General features: G+C 38.4%; 1 protein-coding gene and 1 pseudogene across 2 annotated transcripts in view; one reads left to right on the plus strand and one right to left on the minus strand.

The window, feature by feature from the left end:
* Positions 1–23,922, plus strand: part of LHFPL6 (LHFPL tetraspan subfamily member 6) — a 244,932-nt gene that overhangs the window by 85,649 nt on the left and 135,361 nt on the right. The window lies entirely within an intron of this gene.
* LOC308553540 (nuclear factor erythroid 2-related factor 3 pseudogene) lies at positions 8,995–22,552 on the minus strand (annotated as a pseudogene). The gene is made up of 3 exons: positions 22,438–22,552; positions 10,478–10,670; positions 8,995–10,198 (listed from the first exon to the last, which is right to left on the minus strand). The product of its transcript is annotated as a nuclear factor erythroid 2-related factor 3 pseudogene (transcript).

The raw sequence follows: 23,922 nt of genomic DNA on the forward strand, positions 1-23,922 counted from the left end.
CACACATTTACTATGCTACCCTTCATTGCTGTCGTCTGCAGAGGAATCAGTAACCATGGGCAGCTAAGTGTGGCTTCAGCCTTCCACCAGGATTCTATTTGAGCATAGTGAGCTCCTCTCACAGAATCTGGTTTTTTTCTTGTAACTTGTTAGTTACTTAATATTGTTTGGTTTGTGCTATTTATCATCTTTATTTTAAAATCTCTTGCCCTGGCAAGTGTGCTCAGTGGTTAGTATTGGCCCATGCACCGAAGTGTCTCAGGTTTGACTCCTGGTCAAGGGCACATACTTGGGTTGCAGGTTTGATCCACTGTCCTGGTCTGGGCATATATGCGAGGCAACCAATTGATGTGTCTCTCTCACATCTCTCTTCCTCTTTTTCTACCCTTACCTCCCTTCCCCTCTCTCTAAAAATCAATGGAAAAAATATCCTCGGGTGAGGATTAACAATAAACGAATCTCTTATTTTTTGCTCATCTTGGCATTCTTAAAAAAACAACCCATTGATAATATTGGAATAGAGGGATGCTTTAAAGTAGTAAAATTTTAAAAATAATGATCAAATATAGAATAGTGAAATAAAAAATCAAATAAAAATTATACAGCTCATAATTTACACCATATTCATAATTAACCGCAGACATATTATATTCCAAAATGTAAACCCAAAACTATAAAACCTCTAAGAGAAGACACAGGAAGAAATATTTGTTACCTTGTGTTAGGCTAAGATTTCTTAGATACAACATCAAAACCATGGTCCATAAGTGAAAAAAATGACTAAATCTGACTTTGTCAAAAATAAGAATGTATGTTCTTTGAAAAACACTGGGAAAAAATATTTGCAAATCACATATCCAGTAAAGGACTTGTATCCAAAATACCTAAAAACACTCAAAACTCAACAACAAGAAAACAATGCAATTAAAAATGGGCAAAATATTTGAACAAAGATATATGATGGCAAATAACCACATGGAAAGATGTTAACCCTCATTTGTCATTGGGGTAATGTGAATTAAGCCACAATGAGATATCATTTAACACCCATCAGAATGAGCAAGTTGAGCCCGGCCGGGCATAGCTCAGTGGTTGAGCATCAACCTAGGATCCAGGCAATTGGGGTTCGATTCCGGGTCAGGGCACATGCCCGGGTTGCGGCCTCGATCCCCAGTCGGGGACCTGCAGGAGGCAGCGGATCAATGACTCTCTCATCATTGATGTTTCTATCTCTTCCTCTCCTTTCCTCTCTCTGAAACCAAGAAAGATATATTTATATATATAAAAAAAAGAATGAGCAAGTTGAAAAGAATTATCATGCTAAGTGTTAGTGAGGATGTGGATGAACCGAAACTCTGACACACTGCTGTGGCAATGTGAAATGGCAGAACCACTTTGGAAAACAACTTGGCAGCTTCTTAAAAAGGTTAAACGTACACTTGTCCAGCCATTCCACCCTTAGGTATTTACCAAAGAGAACTGAATGTATATATTCTTACGAAGATTTCTGTATGAATGTCCATAGCTGCTGTATTTGTATTAGCCCCGAACTGGAAACAATTCATCTAAATGTCCATCAACAAGTGAATGTATAAACAAATTGTGGTATAGCCATACACTGGAATATGTTCAGCAATGAAAAGGGAATGAACTCAAATTCAAACAAAACTATAATGAAAGAAAGCAGATTAGTGGTTTCCTGGGATGGGAGAGTATGTAATGGGGGGAGGGAGAAATTACACAGTAACAGGAGGAAACTATGGGATAATGGATACGTTTATTACCTAAATTATGGTGATGTTTTTACTGTTATATACACATCAAAATTCATCAAATTGTACACTTTAAGTAAATTCAACTTATTATACATTAATTAAACCTCAATAAAGCTGTTAAAAAGAAAGGAAGAGAAAAGGGAAGAGAAGGGAATAGCAAAGGGAAAGAAAGAAAGAAAAGAGGAAGGAGGAAGGAGGGAGGGAAGGAAAGACCTGGACTTAAAGTCAGAGACCTGGGTTGGGATCTTGAATCTGTCATTTACTTGCTGTGAGCAAACTGCATTCTTCGAGCCTCGGTTGTTGTTTTTTGTATAAAATGAGGTTAATGATACCCATCTATACACAGATGTGTGCGGAAATTTTGCAATATGCAAAATGTTTAATAAATATTAGGCATTATTATGAGTATTATTTTTAATATTTATCAAGCAGATGAAAGTTGCAGCAATTTGAGGCATTTCCCACCCACAATGGGAGGAAATGTCTGGAGTCCTTTAGGGTGAGAGGAATGTTGAAGTGGGTATGGGGAGCAGAGAAGAAGCATGGATGTTCATCTTTTGCTGTGAGATGGGAAATAATACCTGAAACCTGTTAGACCACTCATCACACAGGAAATGTACTGCTGTTGCTCTCCTGTTTGGGGTCTACAGGTCCCAGCATGCAATGCTCTGACTTAACGTGGGCCACAGAGCACTGCTAGTACAGATGTGTAGTTTCTTTGAGCTAGCCTAGTAGAGAGGAATTGAAGCAGAAACGGGCAATAAATTCTTATTGCAATGCACACATTATGTATCATGTTATTTTTAAACAAAAGGCATACCATGCATTTTCTCTGTAAGCTAAAATACGTTTATTTATACTTACTAAACAGTGGCCAAGTATTGCTTGAACGACATAAAAAGCTTTTATAAACATAAAAATGTTTATAAAGAAATTGTTTAGAAACGTGCATATACTGTTTAAAAAAATGCAGTTTCTCTTTCCATTAAACATCTACTCCTTGGGTAGCCCGAGTGTGGAAGTAGATGCAAAGCACTAAGCCATTTAAAATCTAAATGAGACTTTAATAAGGGAATGTCATGTTTCATTTAAAATATTCTCTTCACCTCCTTTTCTTATGCTGTCAAGTGCAAGAAAAGGCAGCTTTATAATTACATGGCTGCCTCAGCTTCAGATTATATGTGAGATCTCACATTATTTTCCCACACGTTTCTCTTCCTTTCTCTCAGTCCCTATCCCACCTCCTTCTTTCTCTGCCATCCAACCCTCCCCCACCCCAGCTTCCTGCCTTACACTTTCTTCTTAAGGAGACGACAGAATGATGGAGTTCTGCTGATTAAGTTGCTGAAAGGTGGTGGCCCTTATTAATTTAGGGGTTGACAAGCAAAAAATAAAATAAAATATAAAATAAAATAATAAAATAAAAGGTGTAAAAAATGTTTCTTATTGTGGATAATCATCCTAGCCTGTCTGGGTAGAAAATAGGAGATTTTGGCTTCCACTGTTCGGCAGAGTGTGAAATCAAACGGAACTGAACTTTGTCAGATGTTTACTCTCTTTCATTCCAAGCTCCTACTGCTGTTCTCGTAGCCCTGAGGGCTTTGCTCACATTTGCTCATAGTGTTCCCCACTGAACATTAGGATTCTCATTCCTCGTTAAAAAACTAGCAAAGGTATTAGCAGCAGCTCTTCTTTTACATATATTTTATAGTAGCCTCTTTTTTTTTTTTCTAATCACAACTATTAACTGCACAGTTGGTTACAAAATAAGAATAAGTCCACGAAGCCAGTGCTGAATATTGGAAACTTGCACAGTGTTCCCTAGAAAGTTGTGTTGTAACGAAGACAGTCTGGAAGATAATGGTGTAGAATGAAGCTGTAATTTTCATTCTGTTTCCTGCAGTGATATACTTGGTGTTATTTTGTTTGTAAGAGATGGTTCTTGCTGGGTCACCTGCATGACAAGGTGTTTAGTTTTGATTTTAGGCTTGATCTGAGTTTAGTGGTAGAGGACAGAGGGAGGGATGTGTCAACAGATCCTTTACAATGACTGGTGAGGTCTGAATAAATTTTGGAAAATTCTTTTGTGATAGTATTATTGAATAGATGGTAATATTTTATTTATACTTAAACAAAATATTATTTAGACAATGCATAAAAGTAGATATTGTCGTTCACTCTTCATTGGAAACCTGTAGAGAGAATGAACCTGTTACTGTAGTTAGCTAAATATTAATCAGAAGGAAGCAAAGGGAATCAGGCATTGTCGAGCTTTATAAAACTGAGGAGCATGAGCCTGTTTGCTTCACCAGGAAGCTACAGTTTAGCAATCCTCCCTTCCCGCACGTAGGGTGCAGCCTGCCCTCCCAAGAGAAGATTGGGGTGGGGCAAGGAATTAGAAGTAAAAATGGTGCAGAGGGAGGTGCTTGACCCTAGAGGCCTGTCAGTCTAATCTAAGAAAGGGATCATTGCCTAGGGAGTGGACCCATCAGAAGCTGGAGAAAGCTTGAGGAGTTGATTGCTTATACTCGCAGAACCTGAGGGCTTCAAATGACTAAGCTTTAATATGAAACAAAAACTCTGGACACTGGTCTTTGTCTTCACCTTGATGAAGACAAGGTTGGATTTTTTCCATGGTGGGACTGACAAAGATGGGGCATTGGGAACCCAGGAGGGGAACTCCTTTGATCTTGCCTCACAGATCACCTTGCCACACCACAATCTCCTGTGCCTGGCTCCGTGAAATGCTTTTCTCATGATCCATGGAAGAGCCTAATTACCACCACCAACAAACCTAATGAGAAGAGTTCCTTCTTCAAATTTGGAAGGAACCGAGGAAGTTGTTTATTGTCTACCTGAACATTAATCCCTCCATAGCACCCCCAAACCTTAGTTAGAATATATTCGGTGAGAGGGAACTCACTTTCCCAATGCTACTGGATAATTCCATTAGACAGATGATCTTCCTTTTAGCAGAAATCAACCTTTCACAGTTTGAACCAATTGATCCAACTGCATTTTGGAGCTGCTGAGAATAAATCGAGTCCTTCTGCCCGAGAGCCTTCAATTTTTGTGGACAGCTCTCATATCTCCACTTAATCTGTCATTCACGAAGTAAAAAAATTCCTCACTTCTTTAAGTTTCTCCCTCAGTCTCCCTAAGTGTCTTCACAATTCCTTACGTATACATAGTAGGCCCTCCGGGATTGTTTGACTTGACACAATCCGACTGTTAACAGTTGTATTGCACTCAGATTCCATTCTATATAATGTGAAAATAGCAGTCATTATTAGCATGTTTTAATATTGATAATATCTATACATGGTTGATCATAAACCATTAATTTAACCTCATGTTTCCTCCTGGATTGGTTGACAAATTCTCCCTCAGGTGGATGATGTTCCTTTCTCTTTTTAATTTACACCAGTGCCCTGAAAAGAATGTTTAGGGGGGAAAAAGGCATGTCTTTATAAACTTAAAAAAGGGCATATCTATGTAAATCTAAAATGAAATATCTAGGAAGAAAGCCTGAGCTTTGAGGAAAACATACATTCTTTTATTCTTCCTAGTTGTTGAGAAAAAGTAGAAATCTTAGTTGTAGTTAAATTAATTTTAATTCATTTATATTTTAGCCAGTTCATTTCTGTTTATTTTAAGGAGCTGATGTATGTTGAATATGAAACTGTATTTTTCTTTTAGCTTTTGGTTGCATATATGACAGCAAGTAAAGATGTAAAATAATATACTTATTACTGATTATGTTTTAAGTATTAGAATTATGAATATGATATTATAGGATGAATTATATCCCCTCAAATCCATATATTGAAGCCCTAACCCCTAGCACCTCAGAATATCACTATATTTGGAGATGGGCTCTTTAAAGAGATAATCAAGTTAAAATGAAGATATGAGAGTGGGCCCTAATCCAATATGACTGGTGTTCTTATAAGGAATTGGGACACAAACATAAACAAAGGGAAAACCATGTAAAGACCAAGGGAGAAGATGGCCATCTATAAGCCAAAGAGAGAGGCTTCTGAAGAAACCAAACCTGCCAACACTTTGATCTCAGATTTCTAGCCTCCAGAACTCTGAGAAGATAAATTTGTTGTTTAAGTCACCCGGTCTGTGGTATTTGTTATGGCAGCCCTAGCAAACTAATACGGTAGGGAAATGCTTACAGTGTAAATTCTGAAACATGAAGCCAAACCAAGATTGAAGGATATTTAAGATCCCATAAGATATAACTACAAATAATTGGTTATAATATTGGGTCTATTAATGTTCACCTAAATTTGTTCATATGAAATAAAACCAGTCCTTTCTTTTGAACAGTTTTGAGAAGAAATCACAAAACATGTTGATTAAACTGTATTTTTAAAACATTATTCTTTGCTGTAACTAAATTAATTTAACTTGAAACACGTTAGTATTCCTCCGATGACTCACTGATGCATTGTTTAGTATGCGCATGTATTTACTCCAACTTTGCTGTGTATTCTCAAAGCTAAGTTAGCATTTTGACCAATGAATTATATGCCAAAACTTCTAATTTTACCATTTTCCTTATTTGTACCTGGCCTGTCATAGTTGTTAACCTTTGGAGGAAGCTTTTTGTATTTGACTCATCAAATGGCACATTGTGAGAAATTGGTCTGATGACTGAAATAGGCATCTGCCAAGTTATTGTCAAATAGCAGTAGAATTTTAATTGTGTCAGTGCTTTTCACTGATCAAGTAGTGAGTTGCTGCCAACACTTTAATAGAATAGAATAGAATTGGATTGACCATATAGAGAATATTGACATAGTAAGGTTAAGTATCCTTGGGTGAAGTTTTGTTCCAGTTACATTAATTAATTCAACACGTATTTATGGACATACCAGGCACTGTCCTAGGTCCTTGGGATACATCAGTAGATAAACAAAGATCCCTGACCTCATGGTGCTTACTCTGTAGCAGAAGAAGAAGGCTAATAAATAATAAGTATGGTAAGTAAATTAAATGGCATGTTAGAAGGTGATAGTAAAGGGTATTAGGAATTACAGGAGTGGGGTATGGTTGCAGTTTTAAACAGGATGACCTGGGCAGGCCTTTTTGAGCTGCCACTAGGCAGACCTATAAGAGGTGAGGGAGTTGGCCATTTGGATATTTAGGGGAACATTGTGCTAGGCAGAGGGAACAGCAAGTGCCAAGGCACAAAAACAGAAATTCCTGGCATGTTTGTGGAATGGCCAGGGGCCTGGGGCTGGAGAAGGGTGAGTGAGGGAGTGATGGTGTCTAAGAAATAAGAGTAGGCCAGATCATATAATACTTGTAGGCCATTATAATGATTCTCTCTGTTATGCTGAGTGAAACTGGGAATCACTCGGGTTCTGGGCAGAGGACTGACATATATATGAATTGTGATAGAAATGAGTTTATTATTCTGGGATGGTCTCTTAAGTTTTGCAATTAGTTTACCAAATAGAGTTTTTTAAAGATCCTGTTTCCAAGCCTCACACAGACCTACTAGAGTAAAATGTGAATTTTTTTAATGGACCAAAAGTTTATTATAAAGCCCACACTGCATTTCTGCAACCCAAGTTGGGATTTCTACATTGTTAGGCAAATGATTCTTATGGTAGAAATAACATCTGATGACCTTGATTCTCATTTTGAAATTAAACATTAGACTGACAGTATTCATATTAATAACTCCTTTTCATTTCAATGCCATTATTTCTAAAATTAATTTTTTAGTTTATTTTCAAATCCCTTTACTTCTTACTGTCCTATTTCATATGGCTTCAGTATTTCCAGCTGTTTTGTTGTGCACTCTATGCTCATCTACTCACTCTTCCCCTCCTCTTGGTTTGTGTTCTTTTATGGCTTATAATGTTTTCACATTAAGTTCCATGAGTTTTTTGTTTAGACATCAATGTTATGGGTGTGAGGCCATCCCTATGGGTTGGCTTTACCTGCCATGGAGCTCTATTTCCCTGTGCATAGATAGCTCTGTTCTATCTCTAAAACCTTCTGTGACTGTAGAAGTCTTTGTTCTCAGCCACTAAAACCAATGCACTCTAGTATTTTAAAGCTTCCTTTTTTTATTTTTGATACCTTGGTTTAGAGCTTCGCCATTTACATTTGTTTGTTTTTTTAATTCCATATACCATGCTGTTAAATCCAAGTGGAGATTTCTCTGATTAGTTTAACATATTATATTGACTTCAGTTTGGCTTGAGTCTAGCATGCTGCCCTATTTTCTAGATATTTACTTATATTCCTGCATGTGGGAATATTTCCTTTGGAGGAAAAATATTTGAAGGAAATATATTTCCTTTGGAGGAAAAATATCCAAGGTAAATTTGCTTAGAATTTCTGTACATAGGGAAAAGTTAATTTTTATATATTAAAATATAAAATTTATTCTCACAGAGAAAAAGTTATAATTTAAGTATTCATAAAGATTAAAATAAAATAGCTTTTTGAAAAAAATCACTATATACTTCAGTGTAAACAAACTAAATGAGAATGTTAAAGCTACTTTGCATTTCAAGTCATAAAAACTGAAATACATTTTTTAAAAATTACACCCAGTGTTTGCTGTCTTTGACGTGACCATCTTACTAAAAAAATGGCTACCAAAGTAATTGGATAGTCATACCAAGTTTTCATGGTGCCCTATCTTTGTATATGTTTATGAATTGTGCATAGAATATAGGAGGACTTCATGAAAAAAGTTGTGGATTTGCATAGATTTCCCACAAGTCTGATCTTGAATTCCTAAACTTCTGTTCATACAAGCTTCAAAATATAGCCTTACCTGAGTGATTCAAGTAGCAGTACTTAAAGATGGTTATATAACACTTGTGCTAAATATTGAAGCAATTTCAATGGTTTATGATCCATACATCATCATTTGAACATTACTACTTTATACATATTAATGAAACCCATCTTCAATTTCTTCTCTCACTTTTTCTCCTTCCCTTTTGGGTTTCCTTGCTGTGGACTGAGGTCACCAGTTCCTTGGGTATAGCCAAAGCACTTTTGTCATGGCTGCATATTGATTTAGACTGACTGGTTTACCTTCATCATCTCTTAATCTACTAAAAACATCATGATAAAGGTTATGCAGTTTCTGTTTTATTACGCTGGGCTCTCTCTAAGGTTTTTTTTCTTTGCTTGCAAGTTACATATATCATTCTTCTAGATTATGTTCCATTTGCACTTAACGACAGTTCTGAGCAGTAACTTTATTTTTTCCTTTTTGTCTAATGTCATGGATAAGTGACACTTGTGAATCTGTCAGATAGTACCTCCTTAGCATGCTGTTGAAAGAATCAGCAGGCACCCAGACAATTTTATCTACAGAAAGAGGGATATGCAGAGTTTTAGTACAGCACTCATCATACCATAAGTTTCTGTGTCATTGAGGTACCTACCTACTCATTTTCTGTGACTTCCCAGGCCATGAAAAAGATTCAGAAGTAGATTCTAGTGTACCTGGCTGTAAGTGGTAAGTGTGGTTATGGAATATGTGTTGAAATGCAAGGTCCTCATGAAAACCAGAATCGCTCTTATGATCCATGTGACAAAGCTTACAGGGCCCTGGGTCATAGCCTCCTAACAGTCCCTTCTAAAGCATAATGGGAAAGGGATTCAAGGTCACCTCTAGAACCTATAGCATTTTCTTCACCAATAGAGGAATTAGACTTGGTGACAGAGGTGCTACTGTGACTTGAAGTTAAGGAGAGCCCAGAATCAGGATTTGGTTTTTCAAAAAGGTGAGAAACTTTCATTGGAGCAAAACCTTCTTGTGTAGCCAAAGACATTAAATTTATCTCATCAAATATGTTTATATCAAGGTCATATAGAAGGCCTTGGCTTGTTATCTTCTTCATCTGATGGTCAACAACTGGAAGAAATCTTGTCAAATTAGCTCCAGGAAGGGTCTGTTCAGGATTGGCATATGAGAATTTAACTGCAGAACGGTTCTTGTGTCTATGAGTTCTTGCTACTGGCCCTCTTCTAAATGTATTGTCAGGACACAGCAACATGGCCTCATGGAGATTCGCACCTTGGTCTACAGCCTGGCTAAAATTACGCTTTAAAGTGCTGAAGAACTCATGCCATCATTGTTACTTTTTAGAAGAGGAGGAGTATCTCCCAGTGAGATGCTCTCCAGTGCATTTTCAGGCTGTGATAAAAACAACTGAAATGTCTTCCAGGGAGATAGATGGGTCAGACCCACTTAGATGTCTCTCATTTATAGATTCAGTTGTTTTCTCTGCCCCTCACTCAAGTTTATCTTCGATTTTATTTTCATCTTCATGCTTCTGCTGTAGTGATTTTTCCTTCTGGACTGACAACGCTCATTTTCCTCCTGCTGGGAACTGCGACCCATAGCGCTTAGTGCTTCATTCTTCTTGCTCCTGCATCAGCTGGCATCAGGCGCTTGAGTGGTAGGTTTCGCCTATGCCTTCTCCTCCCCAGCGGCCAAGGGGCTACTTGGAGTCACTCTGGGTTCCCCGCCTCTCCCTACCCACCCAGGCAACTTGGTGGCTGCTATCTGCCTAGGGGACTACTTCTCAGGCCTAACAAGCAGCCACAGCACCCTGAGCAGCCATTGGCCAGGTGAGCACGACAGCCCAGGCTTGTGGTGGGGGATGAAGAGAACAGCCAGAGCTTGTGCACCTGCCAGAGCTGCTGACCCCTGGGCTCCTCCGCGGGTGGCTCCTGGCCTTTGCGGTGCAGGTGTTTTGCCCGCCCCCACTCTCCGGAGGCCAAGAAGGGTCTGAGTGCTGAGGCAAGATTCCTTGGTCCACCCCACGAAGCAGTTCATAATGGAGGGAACAGCAGGCAGATGTCCAGGTCCAGGTGTAGCTCCATCAAACTCAGTAGGATCTAAAATTTTCAATAAACAGCTCAGGTGATTCTTTTATAATCAAGAGTGTTTGCAAATCACTATCTTTTTGAAAGCTCTGAGTTTGGTTTCTGCCCCTTCCTAGCAGTGAGACATCCTTCAAGTCATGTCACCTGGAGCCACTGTGCCTACCTTGTAAAGCTGTTTTGCAGTGTTCATGAGCAATCTACAACACGCAGCCAACACTGTTGTGAATTTTCCCTAGTGCAGTGCTTCAAACTGGAAATAACAGGTAAAGAATTCACAAGGGAGTGATTTACAAGAAAATGAATTCTGCCTGTGAACAATCAGCCCTACTGAAGGTCTACAAGGCTGTTTGTTAACTTCCCAGAAAGTCTTATGGGCCTGATGAAATCTGTAAGCCCAGGTCCCCTTTGATCTGACCAATTATAATGAAGCACGAAAAAAATGTTAATTGCTTAGTTCTTAGTTCCTGTATTCCTTAGCATCATGCCTCTCTGCCCTGGCTCAGTTAAACTTTTGAACACATGGATGATGCCTCTTCAGAAACTTCATGACTACACTAAGAGCAAGGTCCCACCCAGCCTGCACTCTTCATATGGGTAATGAAAGAAAGCGGGAAACAGTGAACCATGATTTCCTCTTGTTTTTGTGTTTTTGTGAAATACCTGACTAATCATCCTCCCTGGTGATAATATGGTTGAGAATTTCATCAATAGAGTTTATGGGAAGCCTCAACATATTTTGTAGGAAAACTATTTATAATTGTCAGGGGGAGAGGAAACGGGACTATTTTAGCCCAGGGTCCAATTTGTGGGGTTTTTTATTTTAATTTTTTAAATTTTTTAAAAATATATTTTTATTGATTTCAGAGAGAGGAAGGGAGAGGGAGAGAGAGATAGAAACAGCAATCATGAGAGAGAATCATTGATCGGCTGCCTCCTGTATGCCCCCTACTGGGGATCAAGCCTGAAACCTGGGCATTGGCCCCTGACCGGGTATTGAACCCATGATCTCCTGGTTCATAGGTCGACGCTCAACCACTGAGCCACGCTGGCTGGGCTTTATGTTTATTTTTATCTTATTTTATTTTATCTTATTTTTATCTTTTTTATTAAAAAAAATTATCTTTATTGTTGAAAGTATTACAGATGTCCCCCTTTTTTCCCCCTTTGATCCCCTCCACCTCTCATCCAAGCCTCCCCCTGCCCCAGGTCTTCTCCACACTATTGTCTGTGTCCATGGGTTATGCATATATGTATATAAGTTCTATGATTAATCTCTCCCCACCCAATACCCCCCCCCCCCTTCCCTCTGAGATTCATTGGTCTGTTCCATGCTTCTATGTCTCTGGATCTGTTTTGTTCATCAGTTTATTTTGTTCATTAGATTCTACATATGAGTGAGACCATGTGATACTTGTCTTTCTCTGACTGGCTTATTTCACTTAGCATAATACTCTCTAGGTCCATCCATGTTGTCTCAAAGGGTAAGAGATCCTTCTATTTTACAGCTACATAGTATTTCATGGTGTAAATGTCCCACAGCTTTTTTATCCACTCATTTCTTGATGGGCACTTGGGATGCTTCTAGATCTTAGCTATTGTAAATTTGGTTGCTATAAACATGGGGATGCATAATCCTTTCTGATGGCTATTTCTGGTTTCTTAGGATATATTCCTAGAAGTGGGATCACTGGGTCAAATGGCAGTTCAATTTTTAATTTTTTGAGGAAACTCCACACAGTTTTCCATAGTGGCTGCACCAGTCTGCATTCCTACCAGCAGTGAACTAGGGTTCCCATTCCTCCACATCCTCACCAGCACTTGTCATTTGTTGATTTGATGATGGTAGTCATTCTGACAGGTGTCAGGTGATATCTCATTGTTGTTTTAATTTGCATCTCTCTGATATGAGTGACTTTGAGCATTTTTTCATATGTCTCTTGGCCATCGGTATGCCCACTTTGGAGACATGTCTATTTAGATCCTTTGCCCATTTTTAGTTGGATTGTTAGTTTTCCTTTTGTTAAATTGTATGAGTTCCTTGTATATTTTGGGTATTAACCCCTTATCAGATACATCATTGGCAAATATATTCTCCCATACAGTGGACTCCCTTTTTGTTTTGGTGATGGCTTCTTTTGCTGTATGGAAGCTTTTTATTTTGATGTAGTCCAATTTGTTTATTTTCTGCTTTGTTTCCCTTACCCTAGATGTATTGACAAACATATTGCTCTGAGAGAGGTCTGTGATTTTGCTGCCTATGTTTTCTTCTAGGATATTTATGGTTTCATGTCTTACATTTAAGTATTTTATCCATTTTGAGTTTATTCTTGTGTATGGTATAAGTTGGTGGTCTAGTTTCATTTTTTGCATCTACCTGTCCAATTTTCCCAACACCCATCTTTGAAGAGACTGTCTTTATCCATTGCACACTCTTGACTCCTTTGTCAAATATTAATTGAGGGTAATGACTTGGGTTGATTTCTGGGTTCTCTGTTCTATTCCATTGATCTATATGTCTGTTCTTGTGCCAGTACCAGGCTGTTTTGATTACAGTGGCTTTGTAGTATAACTTGATATCTGGTATTGAGATCCCTCCAACTTTGTTCTTTCTCAAGATTGCAGCAGATATTCGGGGTCTTTTTTGGTTCCATATAAATTTTTGGAGTGTGTGTTCTAGATTTTTTAAATATGTCATTGGTATTTTAATAGGGATTACATTGAATCTATAGATTGGGACATTGAATCTATAGTAAGGACATTTTAATGATGTTAATTCTTCCAATCCATGAACACAGTATATTCTTCCACCTGTTTATATCTTCCTCTATCTCTTTTTGCAATGTCCTGTAGTTTTCCAAGTACAGGTCTTTTATGTCCTTTGTTAAGTTTATTCCTAAGTATCTTAATTTTTTTGTTGCCATCGATTTCTGGGTGTTAATTTTGTATCTTGCTACATTGTCGAATTCATTTATTAAATTTAGTAGTTTTTTGGTGGACTCCTTAGGGTTTTCTATGTACAATATCATGTCATCTGCAAATAATGACAGTTTTACCTCCTCCTTTCCTATTTGGATGCTGTTTATGTTTTCTTCTAGTTTGATTTCTGTGGCTAAGACTTCGAGAACTATGTTGAATACGCGTGGTAAAAGTGGACATCCTGCCTTGTTCCTTTCTTAAGGGAAATGGCTTTAGTTTTTCCCCATTGAATATGATGATGGGTGTAAGTTTGTCATATATGGCCTTTATTATGTTGAGGTATGATCCCTCTATTCTCACTTTGCTGAAAGTGAGAGGAATAATAGAGGAATAATAGAGGATAATAGAGAAATTATCAAAAATAGGTGTTGGATTTTGTTGAATGCTTTTCTGCATTTATTGATATGATCATGTGATTTTTGTCTTTCAATTTATTTATGTGATGTATCATATTTATTGATTTGCAAATATTGTACCAGCCTTGCATCCCTGGAATAAATCCCACTTGGTCATGATCTATGATCTCTTCAATATATTGCTGGATCCGATTTGCTGAGGACTTTAGCATCTATGTTCATCTATATAGGCCTGTAATTCTCTTTCTTTGTAGTGTCTTTATCTGGTTTTGGAATTAAGATAATGCTGGCCTTATAAAAAAGTGCTTGGAAGTGTTCCTTCCTTTTGGATTTTTTAAAAGAGTTTGAGGTGGATGGGTGTTAATTCTTCTTTGAATGCTTCATAAAACTCCTGTGAAGCTGTTCTGGCCAGGGCTTTTGTTTGCTGAGAATTTTTTGATTAATGTATTAGTGTTTTTCTATTACTGCTTCAATTTCATCAGCTGTTATTGTCCCATTCAGGTTCTCTGGTTCTCAGCTTTGGAAGATTGTATTTTTCTAGGAATTTGGCCATTTTGTCCACATTGTCCAGCCTGTTGGAATATGGTTATTCATAATATTTGCTTACAATCCATTGTATTTTTGTGGTGTGAGTTGTTACTTCACCTCGTTTGTTTCTGATTTTATTTATTTGGTTCTTCCCTCTTTGTTTCTTGATGAGTCTAGCTAATGGTTTATCAGTCTTGTTTATCTTTTCAAAGAACCAGCTCTTGGTTTTATTGATCTTTTGTATTTTTTTTTGTTTTTTTGTTTGGTGTCTATGTCATCTGTTTCCACTCTGATATTTATTATTTTCTTTCTCTACTCACTTTGGGCTTTTCTTGTTGTTCGCTTTCTAATTCTTTAAGTTGTAGGGTTAGAGAGTTGATTAAAAGTTTTTCTCACCTGGCTGGGCTTGGCTCAGTGGTTGAGCATCCACCTAGGATCCAGGCAATCGGGGTTCGATTCCTGGTCAGGGCACATGCCCGGGTTGTGGGCTAGGCAGCCGATCAATGACTCTCTCATCATTGATGTTTCTCTCTCTGTCCCCCCTCTCCTTTCCTCTCTCTGAAATCAGTAAAGATATATTTTTTTAAAAAGTTTTTGTTGTTTTTTGAGATAGGCCTGTAATGCAATGTACTTCCCTCTCACAACTGCTTTCTCTGTGTTCTATAGATTTTGGGTTGTTGTGTGTTCATTTTCATTTATTTCCAGTTTGTTTATTTCTTTCTTGATCTCATTGGTACCCCCATTGATTGTTTAATAACATGCTATTTAGCCTCCATGAATTTGAATATTTTTTAGTTTTTTTATAGTGGCCGATTTCTAGTTTCATGCTGTTGTGATCCGAGAAGATGCTTGATATGATTTCAGTTTTCTTGAATGTGTAGAGACTTGTTTTGTGTCCTAACATGTGGTCTATCTTTGAGAATGTCGATCTGCTCTTAAGAAGCATGTATAATCTGCAGCTTTTGGGTGAAATGTTCTATAAATGTCCATTAAATCCATCTGATCTAGTGTGTCATTTAGAGTCACTGTTTCCTTGTAGATTTTTTGTCTGGAAGATCAATCAGTAAAGTCAGTGAAATGTTAAAATTCCCTATTATGACTGTATTGCTGTCGATCTCTCCTTTAAAGTCCCCAGATTTTTTTTTTCCCAGCCTGTGTGAGTCTTTCATTCTGAGGTGGGTCTATTGTAGATAGCATATATTTGGGTCCTATTTTCTTATGGATTCTGCTACCCTTGATTGGTGCATTTAATCCATTTATATTTAAGGTTATTATTGATAGCTTATCTATTGCCATTTTATTTCTTTAGGCCTATGTTTTCTCATTCTCTCTATTTCTACTTCTTATTATAGCAGTCCCTTTAACATTTCTTGCAATGCTGGTTTGGTGATGATAAACTCCTTTAGCCTTGTTTTATCTGAAAAGTTCTTTATTTCACCATCAATTTTGAATGATATCCATGCTGGATAGAGTAGCCTTGGTTTCAGATCCTTGTTTTGCATTACCTTGAATACAACTTGCCATTCCCTTCTGGTCTGTAGAATTTCTGGTGAGAAATCAGCTGATAGCCTTATGAGAGCTCCTTTGTAGGTAACAGATTGCTTTCCTCTTGCTGCCTTTAAGATTCTCTCTCTATGTCTTGAATTTTTGACATTTTAATTATGTGTCTGGGCCTGGGCCTCTTTTGGTTCTTCTTGCTTGGGACTCTCTATGTCTCCTGATCTTATGTGACTTTTTCTTTGACCGGGTTAGGGAAGTTTTCTGCCATTATTTCTTCAAACGGTTTTCTAATCCTTGCTTACTTTCTACATCTTCTGGCACTCTTATGATGTGAATATTGTTACATTTCATGTCCTCAACTCCTTTATTTATTTATTTATTTATTTATTTATTTATTTATTTATTTATTTATTTTTAAATATATCTTTATTGATTTCAGAGAGAGGAAAGGAGAGGGAGAGAGAGAGATAGAAACATCAATGGTGAGAGATTCATTGATCGGCTGCCTCTCGCATGCCCCCAACTGGGGATCGAGCCCACAATCTGGGCATGTTCCCTGACTGGGAATAGAACCCTGATCTCCTGGATCCTAGGTCGACGCTCAACTGCTGAGCCACACCCAGCCAGGCTCCACAACTCCTTTAAACTGTTCTCCTGTTGGTTTTTAATTGCTTTTTCCTTTTGGATCTCTGATTTAGTGTTTTTTTTTTATACCCTGTCTTCTATTTGGCTGATCTGATCCTCTGCTTCCCCTAATCTGCTATTTATTCCTTCCAATGTTTGTTGTTGTTTTTTTATTTCTATGTCATTCTTTTTTAAAAAAATATTCTTTATTGATTTCAGAGAGAAGAAGAGAGAGAGAGAAACATCAGTGTTGAAAGAGTGTCATTGATCGGCTGCCTACTGCATGCCCCCTACTGGAATTGAAACCGCAATCCAGGCATGTGCCCTGACTGTGAATCAAACAGTGACCTCCTGGCTCATAGGTGCATGCTCAACCACTGAGCCACACAGGCTGGACTACTATGTCACTTTTAATTTCCTTCATAATTTCCATATCTGTTTTCATGCTGTTGAGCATCCTTATGATCAGTATTCTGAACTCTACATCTGATAGATTGTTTATCTCCATTTCATTTAGTTGTTCTTAGAATTATTTTGTTCTCTCATTTGGGGCTTGTTATATGTCTCCCTATTTTGGCTGCCTGTTTGGATTTGTTTCTGTGTATTAGGTAGATCTGCTAGGGCTCCCAGTCCTTTGAATGGTCTCTGGTGCAGGTCAGTGTCAGACGCTGTTTGTGACTGGCCTTGAGTACCCTATTTGAAGCTTTCCATCCTCCACAGCTTGTGATTCCCTCTGCTTGGGCGGGTTATGTTGGACTGGACCAAGATGTGCACCATGGTCTGCTTTTCCAAGCCCTGTGTCAAATCAAGCAAAGACTCAAAGCACCCAGAGGCTAATTGTTATTTAGTCTCTTAATGAGCCTCAGGCTGTAGAAACTCCACAGGGTGGAGCCAGAGGTTTCACAGCAAGGTGGGGCAATTGCTTCCCCCACCAGGCTAAAGCTGCTTAGATGGTTAATGTCTGCTGAGAAAGATGTCCTCTGCCATATGGGAGCATGACTCAGCACAGGGATCCAGATGAGCTCTATTCCCCAAGCCAGCATCCCTAGATTTTCCTCACACACCTCTATTCCACTCTGCCTTCCCTCCACCAGAGCCCAAGGTGAGTGGCTGCACACGAAACTTTGTGTGTTGGTCCTTTAAGAGGTTACCTGCATTCCCAGCCATCTCTCCCTGTTAGACAGAAACCCTGCTACTTTTCATAGCCCGATGTTATGTGGTCACCTTTCTCAGTTTTGGTTCTCTGAGCTGGAAAGCGCAGCTTTAGGGTATAGACCCCAGAGTTCTTAGTGGAACCCCCCACAGCTGAGATATCCCTCCAGACCTTCAGCTTCTGCCTGTGGGAGCTCAGCCAGCCCTCTCGCACCTCTGCACTTCCTCCAGTCTCTATGTGGTCTCCAGTTTCCATCCTTGGTTATAAGGGTGCTCTTCAGCTAGTCTTCAGTTGCCTTTGATTATTCAGGATTGTTTTTCTGTATTTTAGTTGTAATTCCAGTTTGGTCCTGGGAGAGTGTCAGTGTAGCTTCCAATCAATCCACTGCCATCTTGGAATCTCACAATCAATCTCTATTTCTATTTCTTATTACTGCAGTCCCTTTAACATTTCTTGTAATGCTGCTTATGAGTGATAAGCTCCTTTGCCTTTATTTTAAATGCATGAACTTTCTAAAAATTGAGTTTTAATTTGCTGAAGGAAAAAATGTTTTCTGATATAAGGAAAAAATCTGAGTTGTTCAAAGTGAGGCAATTTTAATCATTGTAATAGAACAGAGTAATAGAATGAGATATTAGAAAGGATAATTTTAGAGGCTAGTACTATAATGAAAGCTATTTTCATATAAGAGATACTTGGCTGAGTTGAAAGATCCTGGACTGGGAATCAGAAGACTCATGACTTCCTGTTGCTGACAGCGATGATACCACCAGTAATAACAATTTACTGAGCACTTATTATGTGCTGAACAGTGTGAGAAGCAATTTACTTTTAATCCTTATTGGTGAAGTATGTAGGTTCTATTATTGCCTCATGTTATATATTAGCTAATGGAAGCTTAGGAAAAGTAAGGAATTTGCTAGATCAAGGCCATCCAGAAACATGGAAGATCTGGAATGTAACCTATTCTGTCTGACCACAGAGTTCATCCTTAGAGCCTTGAGCTCTACTGCATTGAGCCTTGAACTCAGATTATAACTTCTCATGGTCATGGAAAGACAGATATGGCGTTCTGGATCTAGACCTCAAAGACCATTCTCTTCTCGAAAATAGGGTGGAAAGAAGAAGAGACATACCTCCAGCGCAGTGGTTCTCAAACTGTGGTCCTCAAACCAGAGCATCAGCATTACTTGGGAAATATACATTCGTACAACCTACCCCATACCTACTGAAAAACAAGCACTGGAGGTGAGACTCATCAATCTGAGTTTGCCTAAATTTTTTAGGTCATCCTGATGTCCATTTGAGTTTGAGTAACACTGGTCTTGAGGATACAATCCAAATTTATTGTCCAACTTGAGTTAAAAATGCATATTTAGTATTACACCAAATGTTGAGTTTGATTTTGGTAACCATGTTTAATTTGTTTTGAAATTTCAGATAATATTAAAACAAGTATAGAATTTTTTAGTTATCAAAAAGAGTATCATAAATTTTAAAAGGCTTGAAAATGCTCATTATACAATTCATGGTTCTTAAGAAATTTATAATTTAATTGAGGAATCTAAGTAATTAGTTGAGGAAATCACATTAATCTGTCATCAGGTGTGTTAGGGAGGAGGAAGTCCGCCCTCTGCCACTCCTCTTGAGTTCTTATGGCTAGACTAATTGTAAAATTGACACATGACCAGATTAACAGGAGAAAATAAATTTAATACAGATGAATGGGAGATGTAAATGATGCTCAGGGAGAAATGATGGATCGGCCAACTTTTTATACTTTTGGACAAAGAAACGATAGATTTGTGAAGAATTGACAGGACAAAGAAGCTTAGATTTGGCTGCTCATTACTGAGGAATTTAAACACAAAGAGGGCTTGTGGTAGTAAATTAGTAAAGGAGTAACAAGGCTGTTTATACAGGCTTTTTGGCCCTGGATTCCTTAACTCTAGCCATAAGGGTGTCTCTCTCAGCCCCCTTGCAGCAAAGAGGACACCTTTCATAGCTGAGATTTATAATCTGCTTTTAAGGAGACAAGGGAGGGTCAATGTGCCCTTCTTGCATCGGCTGATTATCAAGTAATTGTAATTCAAAGTAATCAATATGCCATTGTGGGATATTTTGGGACAGCCTGCCCTGAGCCCTGATGGGTACATACTAATGGAATACAGGAAATGAAAAAGTGCTTATGAGAAGTAGAATGAAGAATTGGATGAGCTTTAAAAACAGCATTGAAAGATGCAAAAGAATTTTATTTTCAAAGGGAGATGATAAAGGATTTTGGGGAAAGCATTGCACCAAATGGTGCAATGGAGGGTCGAGGCAGAGGGAAGCTGGCACATCTGGAGGTAAAGGGACCAAATTGTAAAGAGGAGAATTTGGAAAGGAAGAATGGAGCAGTTTGGATTTTGAGGAAACTGTGTGAGAATCCTGAGCAAAACAGCACATTAGACAAGCTCTCGAGTAAGAATGTCATGTCAGAAGTGTGTGAGATTTGTATCAGCCAGCATCATTTCAGCTGCAAGGAACAAAAAAAGGAGAACTTATTGGTTCATGTCACTGAAGACCAAGGCTTTGGGCCTGCTTTGGATCTTCCCCTTCTTGCTATCTCTACCAGAGCTCCTTTCTCAGGAAAGTACCCTTCTTGTGACAAAAATCTAGAAGCCAGAAGCTTCAGCCTACATAAGATCCTCAGAAACCCAGGGAATGTCTTAGAATTGAGCTTTGGGTTCAGATATGCTAGACCAGGTCCATACCTCTCCTGGAAGGGGGTGGATAGAATCATTGACAACTGAACCTCGTGGACTGACAGTGGGAGTGGGGTGGTTCCACTCACTATACTTTCCAATACCTGAAAGTGTAGGTGTTGGAAAGGGATGCCTACGGCCTGGGCTGCAGGAATATTGAAGTGAGGAAAGGTAAAGAAAGGAATATCAGCAAAGAGACTGTTGCCCAGATCCAAGTACAGACTGATGAAGGCCAGGCTTGGAGTCATTTCTATAAAACCAATGAGGACAAACTTTAACCACCATTGTAAAGAAATAATTACCCTGATTTTTAAAAGAAACATACCTCATTATCATGCTGGGAGTATAGGAAAGATATTAGTTGGTGCACTTAATAGTCAGTGAAGTTAAGAAGTTTGGAGAAACTGTGAGCCTCTCGTTTCACCATGGGAGGTTTTCAGAGTTGCTAGTGAGAGATTCAAGAGGCACTGTCCATGCTACAGCCCGAGATATAAACTTCAGACATTTGCTCCCAGTATCCTTCATCCTTGAATTCTTAACACAGAGTTGGCAGTGCTTCTGTGCCTTTCTGTTTCTTTTGTTAAACTAGACATTTTAGGGCTTTTGTATCTCCTCCCAATGTGGCTAGCTGTCAGTATTGAAAGCCAGGCTCTGTTTTAGACTTCCTAGCCACAGCCACACACTCTAATTTCTCAGAATTTCAGTCTCTACTGATTTTCTCTTCCTGGTTTTAACCATTGAAATAAATAAATCTCAAAAGGAAAAGTGGTTAATATGACTTTCTAGAATTAAAAACATCCTGATACCCCACGTCTATATCTAGATGAAAAATGTGCAAAACTTTGGAACATGATTAACCCCTATTAGCCAGGTTGAATCCACAGAGTAGGTGCTTCTAAATGTTCTTTATCTTAATGAAGCGGTTGACTGAGAAACAAAGTTTTCAGCTAATTCTTAATTGGGCAATAGATAACTTTGATCTTGGGAAAGTCACTTGTCCTCTTTAGGTTTTAATTAAGAACCAGACCACCTACCTGTTGTGGAATGGTTTGAGAAGAATTACTAATACCCGGGTAAAACACTTGGAAAATAAAGTGATACTAAGAGGTTAAATACACCATACATTAATAAAGTTTCATAGTAAAATGGAAATGTTCAGTGTTTTATAACAGAAAAACTCTAGGTGGGGTTGATTTATCCTGATTCACTGAAGGAGCGTCCACTGTAGCTAAGAAGAGCAAAGCTTTATGGGTGTGTACTAGCAGGAAAATCAGACAGTGTCCTCATTAGAGTATTAATCGTGGTAGAAGTGGGAATTAAACTTGACAGCATGACAGAGAAGCTGACATCAGAGTTATTAAATTGAAAAGATTGCCACTCAAATCAAATCACATGTTATTACTGTCAACTCTGGCACTCTCAATACTATAAAGAGAGTGGAGAAAATAAACCCCAAGTTAAACAGCCATGTGCTTCTCCCCCATCTTTTGGATTGCTGTCATAACACCAGAAGGTTAAATATGAAATCAAAGCAGGAAGGCTTATCACTGATTGACTCCTATAAAAATATATAAAAATTTTTTAGTCCCAAACTAATTTATCCTATGGCTGTAATAAGTAAAAAAACATCTTATTGCACAAGAGAAGTAACTTAACCTAGCAAATTTGAGCCAAGTATTGTGAAAAAATACGCACCCTTTGCTCTTCTAAGGGCTTTGTTCCCTATGCCACTGTAGCATGAGGACATCTCTAGGGATAACATGAAATTCTTACCCAGAATTTGCCAGAGTTCCTGTAAATAGGAGTCTCTCTCTTCGTTTCTCTTCCTCAGTTGTGGTGAACTTAGTAGAGCCCATGTATCAAGAATAAAATCAGCTCTTTCAGACCTCTCTCACCTTGATCTTTTCTTCTAGTGTTCTCAGTCAGTGCCAGTAACCGAAGCCCTTGTGGTTTAGTGATCACCTGATTTCCTACCTCACTTTTGCTCAGGATTACCACAAATCCTGACATCGTGACCCAATCTACCTCTTGTGGACACTTCAGTAAGTGGGAGTTTGGCTTAAAGCCCATTAGTAGATTTGGAAAGTAGTTTACTTGTTAAGATGATGAGTGAAATGATCTATCACTAAATTCATACTTCCTCCTGATGTTCAGTTCAGTTTTTCTGGCTCTGCAATTTAGAGCTAGCAGTTAGATTTGAGATAGACCTCTGATTTTGGATTGGGGAGTGTTAGGATTTTAGTTAGTACACAGGCTTTCTGTGGCCACCAGCAGCCTACATCACAGATGCTGGCAATGCTGTGGCCTTTCTTCTGTGGACTGCACTACAGCCAGAGTCTCCTGGAAAGTAATAACCCTGTTTCACACCAGCCTGTCATTGGAAATGCCTATGGAATGAGTGACCCCTGGCTCTTTGTGGTGGCCAGCAGAGCAACCGTTTTCTAAAATGAAATGTAATTAGCCTTTTCACTAATAACAGATTGCCTCTTCCTATGGTGACTATATTCAATCCAGACACTCACAGAGATGCACACTCTTTCCTATGGCTCTCTACTGCTGAGTTACCCAGTTTGTTTTGTGCAGAAAGTGTGTTTTTCTTTGCCATTCAGACACTTGGTCCTTCTCTGCATTTGGGAGGTGTAAATGCCACTGCATACATGTGCTTTGAAGTGCTGGGTTTTTAAAGAGCCTTCTTTAGGATCTGTTATATCACATTTCATAATGTTGGTCTTATTAAGGTATTAAGAAATTGAGTTGGCTGAGCTCTCTATCTTTATCTCTTTCCTTCTACTCTCCCCTTTCCATAGAGTTATTATTAATTCAATATGTATCATGTACCAGCCACTTTATAGCCATTATCTTATTTTACCTATACATTTGCCGTTAGAGGTTTTCTTCATTGGCTGTAGATGAAGAAACTGAAATGCAGAAAAGTAAAATGACTCCAAGGTCATCTAGCTCATAAGCAGTTGAGCCAGTATTTTAATTCCAGGTCACTTGGGTTTCTGAAGCCTGAACTCCTTCCACAGCACTACTGGTCTTAACATTGGCTATGCATCAGTATAACCTTGTGAGTTACAAAAAAAAAATCTTTAAATTACACCCACAAGCTTCTCATATCTCCAAGCCAAGCTCTGTGCCTGGCACTTAGTAGACACATTATAAATATTAATTTGATGCCCAGTAGTTTTTGAAAAGTAGTAAGTAAGCAATTTATAATATTTGAGTCATGGAGTGACCATACAAACAAATCCCAATATGGTTGTTGAAAGGAGATCCATCCTTGCTTCTTGTAATACCACAGCTCTTATCTCCTCACTTCTAGCTTCTAAAATGAGCATAATTTCTCTTTATGCTTATAAGTGAAATGTTATGATCAC

The sequence above is a fragment of the Miniopterus schreibersii genome (assembly GCF_964146895.1).
Source record: "Miniopterus schreibersii genome assembly, chromosome: 2".
NCBI classification, from domain to species: Eukaryota; Metazoa; Chordata; class Mammalia; order Chiroptera; family Miniopteridae; genus Miniopterus; species Miniopterus schreibersii.